The following is an 11180-nucleotide window of genomic DNA, read 5'->3' as shown; positions in this document are numbered from 1 at the left end:
TTTTTCTTAGAGAGCTGAAGACGGTAAAATGACTTCATTCTCTAGCAATTATAAAGGAGACATTTGCTATTTATGAAGTTTGGATTGGCATTTAAAGTTTTGAGTGTATGTGGAATGGTCTTAGGATTTCTTACATTTTATTTTTAAATATTTTTTAAACTATAGAACAGCCAATAAACTGGCTCTTGATTTTGTGCAATAGTCTCCCATAAAACCATGAAAAATGAGAACTTGAAAGAGACCTTTTCCTTAAAAAAAAATCACTTAATTCAACCTCTCCCCATTTTATAGATGAGGAAACTGAGGCCCAGAGTAGTTGAAGGACTCACTTAAATTTACTTAACTTACAGATAGTGAACCGGGAACTAGTAAAATTGCCACACTCCATTATTGGCCTGTTCTTTCATTTTATCATTACTCCCAAATGAGGAGCTGCAGTAAATAGATTTCAGACAGGATATTTCTAAGCTATTCTGAACCCTGCGATATTACGTATTTAGGTGTTTATCCATCTCCCCAGAGCCAGGAATAGTGTCTGGCACATAGGAAGTGCTTAATAAATGTTTGTTGAGTGAATAAACAAGGTGGAGGAGATAACTAATGAAATGAAAAACTTAGACAAGAAGTCTTACTGCTAGTTCCTGTGGCAAGTCATTTTGTTGTTTGTTTGTTTGTTGTACTACATCTTCTCAAAGGCAAGATGTTCATCTGCAAAGAGGAGAGGCTACAAGATTTACTTGGATGGATTTTATAAAAAATTCAGTGCAATAATTACCTATTTTGTAATAACAGTTTACATAGTGCAGCATTATGCAAAAATCGAATGAGATGTGGACACAAGTGTACTGTATGGCCGAATTATCCACTATTCTCTAACACCATTACTACCGAATTGCAAATAATTTATCTTTAACATTGCAATGTCTGATATAAGCTTTAAAATGCAAATGATTCAAAGCCTTGAAAAACTATTATGAATCAGTTCAACACTTCAACTTGACTGTAATCTTTTGAAACGTCTATAAATGCTGTACCTGACACTCTGCTAGTCTCTGTAATAATTTTTGTTTCCAAGAAGGAAAATTGTAGGAGTAGAAGAAAAGAAAGGTATAAAGTGGTCATGGCCTATTAAAGCTATTTGGATTGAGCGAGCTTAGTTGTTGGGGATATTCAACTCAACAGGTCTGGTGTAGGCATTTGCTCTGTGTCAAGTGTCCTCTCAGTGACTTACCCTTCAGTGGCATGTTCTGAATTCTCAGCTGTAATGCATCACAGAGAGGGTTGGAGAGCTGGTCATTAGGTAATTGCGTGGCATATTATAAAACAAAATATTGGTTTTATTACCAGCTTTGGAAGAAAATTTTGTCTATGGGTAGTCAAAACAAAGCAGTTAATCTCTTATATAATAACTTGGAAACTTGTAATATATCATATCTGTTAACAGTTTTCCAGATGAAAACAGCAAGCCAAGAAGTCTTTTGTAAGACTACGGGCAGAACAGCTTTTCTTTGCTGCACGTCACGAAGAGCCTGCGCTTCTTTCCACGTCTCATTTCTTATTCCTTCAACCTTTCTCCCCAACCAGAATGCCTCTGTATTACATAAACCATTTTAGAGGACAAGAAGATTTTCTGGAAAACATAAAATTGGGCCTTGACAATAAATCTTCAGTTTAACTTACACGTGTAAGCGACTGTCTAAATATTATTTTTTAACAGAAGTAATCATTCTTTTTAACATCCCTGATCTGATGTGGCACTTGCACATTTTCGGATGCCTGTCACCTTGCGTAGCAGCGGGTAAAGACACTTCGTGATTTTTCATCCCTTTTTATTCTTTCTTTATCTAAAGTGAGCAAAATGCTAAAGGATTTTAAGTATGCATTGGAATACATTTTTATTTCCTTGGAAGATCCTCAGAGGCCAATTACTACTGGAAGTTTGGAGGTTTAAAATGGGTTTTACTAGGCATAGACCTTGAGAAATTCTCGCATCCAGAAATTCACTGGTAAAGGAATTTGTCAGCATCTATCAAAAAAGTTGTAGGTGAAGAATCAATGGAGTGTGTGTGTGTGTGTGTGTGTGTGTGTGTTTGGTGGGGGCGGATACCATAATACGATTCCTAATGGCATTTAATTCACATGTGAAATATTTCTGGCTTTGACTTGAAGATTCATTAAAGGAACCAAACATTTTAAGTTATTTTAATTTTATACCATTTTTAATTTTTAACGTAAAACCAAAAAGTAATCAAACATAAGATGAATGAAAATTTGTCACATTAACTTTAAACTTTAAAGTTTTAAAGTTAGAAACTAGATGGCAATCCGACCAAAATGCGGGCTTAATTACTCTCACTTCCCAAGCAGCTACAATTGTTCTCTTTATTCTAGATAAATGAGCTTAAGTGAATTTCATCCTAGTTCAGTTGGATGCTAGGAAAAATAACCTCCTAATGTGTATCCCACTTGAATTCTTCACATAAAATGGTCTGGCCCAAGAGTAGTGATATTCTCCTCAACCATTCTAAAAATTCATACCAAAGTGTTACAGTTGGAGCACAATGTCTCGCTGACACAAAAACCAAATACTTGGTAATGAACATCCATTCAGAATATTCAGATATTCTGGACAGAACTTGGGCTCCTAGCCTCACCTTTATGACAGTGTTTGGCAAACTAAGGCTGGGTTTCCTGTTTTTGTAATTAAAGTTTTACTCGAACAGAGCCATGTCCATTCATTGACATGCCTTCATGATCAAATGATCCGCAAATCCCTTCTCTAGAGGAAGGATCAGGTGAGTGAGCTTTTCTTAAAGATGATAAGAGAGCAGAGAATGTCCAGATATAGTACCTCACCCAAACAAATTTGGTGAGTTTCAATCTCTCCAGTAAATAGGTTTTCAAATCACTCTATCCGAGAGCTCAACATTCTATAATGGATTTATTCTAAAAACAGGGTCAAGTCTTTTCAGGAATGAAAATCATGTTTTTTTAGTTATGGAAAGAGATGTTGCTAGTTAAAACAGGCTTCTCCCCAGCTGAGCACTCATAGGCAAGCATGGTTGGTGATGTTTGTAACTGAAGTGCTATATAAAAGAGGGTGGCTAGGCATAAGGGTTTGTATTCAGAATGAGAACTGTGAGTTCAAGAAATTCAGTTTCCCTGGATTTTCCTTCTGCGAAGCACTGGAAATGATAAATATATCTAATCCTTGCTTCACAATGCTTTCTATGCTTGGTCTCTTAACTGCTTTCTTTTAATGTAAATATTCATTAATCGCTTAAAAGTGTGAAATTAGCAGTGACCATCTATTTGAAAACAAGAATCATCATTCTGCACGTGGGGGTTTCAGAGACAGTGTGCGTATGTCTGAGCTGGAGACAGAACTGTATGCCCGTGAAGCCCTACTCCACACACCGCAAAGGTTGATTTTAGAGTCATAGCATGCCCTCCCATTCCCAACCCTATCTCACCTATGAGGTGCGAGATGCAGCTAATTTCTTTTGAAAGACCAATCTGCCATTCAGCAGCACAGAATGGGCAAAGTCCAGTGGGGATGCTGGGGTGCATCAGTGAACTAGTCAGACCAGGCGCCCCGCCTTTGTGGTACTCATATTTTAGTAAATGGGGAGTGCAAAGTTATTTCCATTCTCAAAATAAGAAAGTGCTTAAAATAGGAGGCATTTGGAAACAGGTGTGGAAATTTTACCAAGCTGGGGAGAACAGCAAAAGCTGGAATATGGTAAATGTTAGTCCCTGAGGAACTAGGAAGCAACACTATTACTACTACTACCACCAATACTAGTATTGACAATAGCTAACATTAGTGGCTTTGTTGGCCAGGGCCTCTTCCCGGGAAATCTCTCCAAAGCAAACCTGGATGGTTTCTCACCCTATCAGCATGGTAGCTCACCGCCACGTGCAGATGGCCACCTCTATCCTTCCTCTCTCAAGGGAAGCTAAGCGCCTTCTCTAGGGATCATGTCCCATCTCCTCTTCAGCTTTCATCTTCAGCAATGAGTGAGACATTGATTTAATCCCCTTCAAAAGCTGTTACTTCCCCCCAGGAAAATAAAGTGATGGAAGTCGGGCATCTGAGGTGGAAAGTAGGGTAGGTATATATACATATATAAGGAGTTAAACACCTTGATGTACAAAAATTGCAGGTCGGAAGTGGAGCAAAGACCTTTTTCTAGCAAGTCAAAAGCAGCTAAAAAAATGGAACATAGTAGTAATTTTTTTTTTTTTTACTTCTTTGTTCATAACTTATCTTGTTCAAAGAGAATTTAGAAATTTGGTAAGAAATCCAGTGTTAAGAATTCCAGTTACCAGGGGGAGGGGTGAAGGGTGGGGGAAAGTAGATGGGGTAAAGGGGGTCAAATATGTAAGAAAAAAAATCACAAAAAACATAAAGAATTCCAGTAAGAAATCCAGGTAAGAACGCCAGTGTGAACTAGGACGGTCTTTTGCTGCTATTTGTGATTGGCAGGTTTAGACCAGTATGACTTCTTTCCTCTAATTCTCACTGAGCCTGGCTCCAAACTAGGTTGGAACCTTAACCAGGCGAAGCTGGTAGGACTTATCAAAACTCTTTCAACCATGTAGAGGGGCCCAGAGCATCTCTTTAGGCCCTGGTTCTACCTACTCTCTGTCTAGTCTGAATGTGCTTATTTGTCTATATTACCTCTTGCTGGTTTTGGTGTCTTTCTGTCCAGTCCCTTCACACTGATGCTTAGGACTGGTTCTTGCTTATTACCTCTGCTGGCCACTGGCCCACCCCAACCTCATACTCAATCCAGGCTTCTGGAACTCCAGCCTGGAACCTGAGCCCAAGACCCCCGATTATCCAAGACGGAGTTAAGATATATGGAATAGCATAATGCTGGCCTCACGAGCATTTAGTAATGGTTAAAGTTCCAACCCAGACCTGGTCCCAAGCTTTGTCCCTATTCCTATATCTTCAGTCAACTCTATTAGGGATTCCCTGGGCTGCCTCTATGGTGCTGATACTTTCTCTCTCCCTATTTTAAGCCAGGAAGATTTGCCAGCTCTTAGGGGTACCCCAGGGTTATTCTACAAGGCTAAAATAAATGAGAATTTGTGCAGCCCAAAACCCAGTTGGATTTGTAAACATAGGACTTCATGTGGAAGAACAGAAAACTGCTAAGTGTTCTTACTCCTAGTCCTCTGTCATTCAGAAAGGCAGGATGTAAAAAGAAAAGTTTCTCCAAAGTGGGCTTCATGAGGTAGAATTAATGATCTCGATAAGAATCTTAGCACTCTTTCCTAACTCCCATTCTACATAAATCTGGGCAGAAATTGTTTGTTGGTTCTCAAATGGTCCAACTACCAATTTTAGATAGAGGATATGCTCAGGTTCCCCCAGCTGAGCACTCATAGGCAAGCATGGTTGGTGATGTTTGTAACTGAAGTGCTATATAAAAGAGGGTGGCTAGGCATAAGGGTTTGTATTCAGAATGAGAACTGTGAGTTCAAGAAATTCAGTTTCCCTGGATTTTCCTTCTGCGAAGCACTGGAAATGATAAATATATCTAATCCTTGCTTCACAATGCTTTCTATGCTTGGTCTCTTAACTGCTTTCTTTTAATGTAAATATTCATTAATCGCTTAAAAGTGTGAAATTAGCAGTGACCATCTATTTGAAAACAAGAATCATCATTCTGCACGTGGGGGTTTCAGAGACAGTGTGCGTATGTCTGAGCTGGAGACAGAACTGTATGCCCGTGAAGCCCTACTCCACACACCGCAAAGGTTGATTTTAGAGTCATAGCATGCCCTCCCATTCCCAACCCTATCTCACCTATGAGGTGCGAGATGCAGCTAATTTCTTTTGAAAGACCAATCTGCCATTCAGCAGCACAGAATGGGCAAAGTCCAGTGGGGATGCTGGGGTGCATCAGTGAACTAGTCAGACCAGGCGCCCCGCCTTTGTGGTACTCATATTTTAGTAAATGGGGAGTGCAAAGTTATTTCCATTCTCAAAATAAGAAAGTGCTTAAAATAGGAGGCATTTGGAAACAGGTGTGGAAATTTTACCAAGCTGGGGAGAACAGCAAAAGCTGGAATATGGTAAATGTTAGTCCCTGAGGAACTAGGAAGCAACACTATTACTACTACTACCACCAATACTAGTATTGACAATAGCTAACATTAGTGGCTTTGTTGGCCAGGGCCTCTTCCCGGGAAATCTCTCCAAAGCAAACCTGGATGGTTTCTCACCCTATCAGCATGGTAGCTCACCGCCACGTGCAGATGGCCACCTCTATCCTTCCTCTCTCAAGGGAAGCTAAGCGCCTTCTCTAGGGATCATGTCCCATCTCCTCTTCAGCTTTCATCTTCAGCAATGAGTGAGACATTGATTTAATCCCCTTCAAAAGCTGTTACTTCCCCCCAGGAAAATAAAGTGATGGAAGTCGGGCATCTGAGGTGGAAAGTAGGGTAGGTATATATACATATATAAGGAGTTAAACACCTTGATGTACAAAAATTGCAGGTCGGAAGTGGAGCAAAGACCTTTTTCTAGCAAGTCAAAAGCAGCTAAAAAAATGGAACATAGTAGTAATTTTTTTTTTTTTTACTTCTTTGTTCATAACTTATCTTGTTCAAAGAGAATTTAGAAATTTGGTAAGAAATCCAGTGTTAAGAATTCCAGTTACCAGGGGGAGGGGTGAAGGGTGGGGGAAAGTAGATGGGGTAAAGGGGGTCAAATATGTAAGAAAAAAAATCACAAAAAACATAAAGAATTCCAGTAAGAAATCCAGGTAAGAACGCCAGTGTGAACTAGGACGGTCTTTTGCTGCTATTTGTGATTGGCAGGTTTAGACCAGTATGACTTCTTTCCTCTAATTCTCACTGAGCCTGGCTCCAAACTAGGTTGGAACCTTAACCAGGCGAAGCTGGTAGGACTTATCAAAACTCTTTCAACCATGTAGAGGGGCCCAGAGCATCTCTTTAGGCCCTGGTTCTACCTACTCTCTGTCTAGTCTGAATGTGCTTATTTGTCTATATTACCTCTTGCTGGTTTTGGTGTCTTTCTGTCCAGTCCCTTCACACTGATGCTTAGGACTGGTTCTTGCTTATTACCTCTGCTGGCCACTGGCCCACCCCAACCTCATACTCAATCCAGGCTTCTGGAACTCCAGCCTGGAACCTGAGCCCAAGACCCCCGATTATCCAAGACGGAGTTAAGATATATGGAATAGCATAATGCTGGCCTCACGAGCATTTAGTAATGGTTAAAGTTCCAACCCAGACCTGGTCCCAAGCTTTGTCCCTATTCCTATATCTTCAGTCAACTCTATTAGGGATTCCCTGGGCTGCCTCTATGGTGCTGATACTTTCTCTCTCCCTATTTTAAGCCAGGAAGATTTGCCAGCTCTTAGGGGTACCCCAGGGTTATTCTACAAGGCTAAAAAAAATGAGAATTTGTGCAGCCCAAAACCCAGTTGGATTTGTAAACATAGGACTTCATGTGGAAGAACAGAAAACTGCTAAGTGTTCTTACTCCTAGTCCTCTGTCATTCAGGAAGGCAGGATGTAAAAAGAAAAGTTTCTCCAAAGTGGGCTTCATGAGGTAGAATTAATGATCTCGATAAGAATCTTAGCACTCTTTCCTAACTCCCATTCTACATAAATCTGGGCAGAAATTGTTTGTTGGTTCTCAAATGGTCCAACTACCAATTTTAGATAGAGGATATGCTCAGGTTCCTGGGGAAAATTTAACTTTCTATTATCCATATAGTATATATGTGTAGATGAAGTGCCGATAGTCCTTAGATTAAAGTTCTCTCCACCTCTTTTTCAACTAATCCTATAAAATAGCCATTTGTATAAGTAACTATTGTCACAATAAAGCTGCTTGACAACTTCAAAATCCAGTGGCTTTAAGCAACGATCACTTACTCCTGCTTGTGCATCTGCTGGGGGTCAGCTGACCTAGCCTGAGCATGAGTCCAGACTTGCTTCATGCGTCTCTCCTACTCCTCTTTGGACCACCAGGCTGGCCACATTTCTTCTCAGGACAATGCAAGACGCTCAAGAAGACAACTGAAAGCGCAAATGCCTCTTAAAGACTAAGCTAGTACTGGCATGTGGTCACTCTAGCCACATTACGTTGGTCACAGTAAGCCACATGTTCAAACACAATATCCATGCCTCCAGTGGGAGGAATGGCAAGTCACGTGGCAAAGAGTGTGGCTACAAGGCTACAAAAATTGGAGCCATTAAGTCAATGTACCAAAACATCTAATAGGATTGTCTTTATATTTCCCCTTGTTAATTCTGTCTGGTTTTTCCCTAAGTATATGCTAAACATATCTGTATTTCTTTCTTTGCCTGACTGAGCTGCATTATTCTCATGACAAACAAGCACATCCACTGACTTTTCCTCCTCAGATTCCAGCTTTCTTTGACAGAGAGATGTCTGGAATTTAGGGTTACGTTAGCCTCTTAAATTTACTACTTGGGTGAATATAAGGGCCTGAGCAGCTCATAGAACACTCATGTGCCCCTTTTTTTTTAAACAAAATAAAAGCTTTCAGATTTTTCTGGGGGGGGGGGCGGCGTGGATTCCCCTCATATAAGTACTTTTGAATATGTCACTTTGTCATTTAAAAAGTTATGGTTTTGTTGAGTGTGTTATGTATTTTCCTGTGACAGATTATGTATTTCATTCCTTTGTTTTCCCAGAGACATCATATGGTTCTAGCCATGTTTTTTTAACTATGAATTCCACGCACAGGCTGACAAGGAGAGGGACAGCAGGAAGGACTATTTAAAACTGGCAATTACTATACTTGACATATTGCCTATTACTGAGAAATTGTATTTTTCCTATTTCCCCTCACAGAGAATTAAATTTTGATTAAACCCAAGGACTTCTGACTGTCTTCCATAAATAGGAAAAAAATCTGTAGAGTCTTAGGCAATGTTTTTATATGCAAAATGAGTTGCCAACATCGCGCTAATAGTTTCAGTGTTTATCCCCCTAAGCCCTAAGCACCCCCTTCAAGTTTGCACTAAATATTCCCAACAGCTTATGGCATTCTGGGTGATAAGCAATATTTTTCTTTATAAGGTTCCACTTCCACAAACATTGTATTACCTCTAAAGGAAACTTACACCTATGTTTGCCAGGGTCTTGGGCAGGAAACATCTACTGAAAACGTAAAAGTTTCTTGGGAATAAACAGAAGTCAATGCCACTGTTTCTGGGTATCTAGGACACAATCTAATCCTACAAAAACTACATCAGAACTCACTGTGCGCCATGCCCTGTGCCAAGCGCTTTGCATAGACCATCTTAGTGAGTCTTCACCCCAGCCCCGCTAGGTAGTGCCATTGCTTCCCAGGATACTGATGAGAACATTGACTGACCAAGGCCCTGTACATATTGGCAGAGACTGGATTTAAACTCAGATGCATCTGACCCCATAGTTTATTTTTAACGTTTGGAAGGGCCCCTTCACCACTATCTTCAGGATGAAGAAGAATTATAACGGGACTCCCAACCTCAGATGTGTTACCAAAGTCTGAATCTGCTATATATTATATTGACTCAATAAGAAGAAATTCTTTAAGAACTGTCTTTGAATCCTACTAATCCGTCATAACAACTCCTGAATTATTCCCCCACACTTTCTGCATAAATGTGGTTCCAAGAGTTCTTTGTTTTCTGTGGATAAATATTGAACTCAGGACCCATATACCTTCCCTGTGGGCATCTCCAGATTGTTTATCTTAATTTTTCTCCCCAATACACACAATTCATATAATCACTCTTCTACACATTCTATTCACTGCTCTTTTTAGTAATAACATTTTATTGCTTAAAAAGAGGACTTTCACACCAATATTCATAGCAGTTATTAATAACAGCAAAAAAACTGGTAAGAACCCACACGTCCATCAATGATAAATGGACAAATAAAATGTGATCTACCAATATAATGGAACACTACTCAGCAATAAGAAGGAATGAAATACTGGTAAATGCTTTACCATGGATAAACCTCAAAAACGTTACGCTAAGTGTAAGAAGCCAGCTAACGAAGAGCACCCCATCATATGATTCTATTCATATGGAATGCCCAGAAAAGGCAAATCAATGGAGACAGAAAGCAGATAAGTGACTGCCTGGGGCTGGGTACAGGAAGGAAGATTAACTGTAAAAGAGGCAGAAGGGATCTCATTGGGGTGTCAAAAATGTTCTAAAACTGCATGATGGTGATGGCTGTACAACTCAGTAAGTTTACTAAAAATTATTTAATTGTCATTTAAAGTTTGCGAAGTTTTACAGTATGTAAGTTATACCTGAATAAAGCTGTTTAAAGAAGAATCAATTCATGGATAACATTTTTTGGTCACATGAAAAACTGGTCAAATGTTTTGCTCAATAAGCTGCTGAGGGACGAATTTCTGTATAAGCACAACGAAGACAGAAATTCCTACCTCAAAGGCAGTTACCTGATTATCAGATGAAATATTAATATAAACGTGCTTTAAAAACTGAAAAACGGTTAATAGAAATGAAAGACACCTTTGACTCGGGAAATTATTTCATTATCTCCTCTAGGTGGTGCTAGAATCTAAAAATGAGCAGCATCCTGGTAAATGCATCAGCTTTGTAGAAAATTACCTTTCTCTTTGAGGTCACCACATCCCTCATGAGAGGTTTTAGTCCAACTGTTCTTGAGTCCAAAGCCTTCTCCTGAATTGACCCTAGGGTAACAGACATCTAACTTCACTGCCAAACTTCTAACCACTCACAAACTGTCAATTGCACAATCCATGTTGCATGGCTGGTTTCCTCTTTGCCTTATGAATTTACTCCTGGGACTGACTGAACTACATTCATCTTTCATTTCTTTCCATTTTCATGGAAACTTTAGTTTCCATTATAATTGTACACTTCTCTTCAGTTGTATTTTGTATACTCTCAGTGCTTTAGTACTTAATTGGAAATGAGGGGTCAGTTAATCAAACCATTTGTAAAAGATCTCAGAAATAAACCCAAGCCTTGCAAACATGACCATGTCATGAAGAAATGTAACTGCATGGCCCCACCTGCTTGCACCCTGAGTTGGTAGAAGAAATTCCTGATGTGCTGTTATTGGGCTATGTAGCTTATGTATAAGAAAGTTCACGTCTCCAAAGTTGTAA

The sequence above is a fragment of the Pteropus vampyrus genome, unplaced genomic scaffold, assembly GCF_000151845.1.
Source record: "Pteropus vampyrus isolate Shadow unplaced genomic scaffold, Pvam_2.0 Scaffold12, whole genome shotgun sequence".
Taxonomy (NCBI): Eukaryota; Metazoa; Chordata; class Mammalia; order Chiroptera; family Pteropodidae; genus Pteropus; species Pteropus vampyrus.
Note: the sequence above shows the minus strand (reverse complement) of the source record.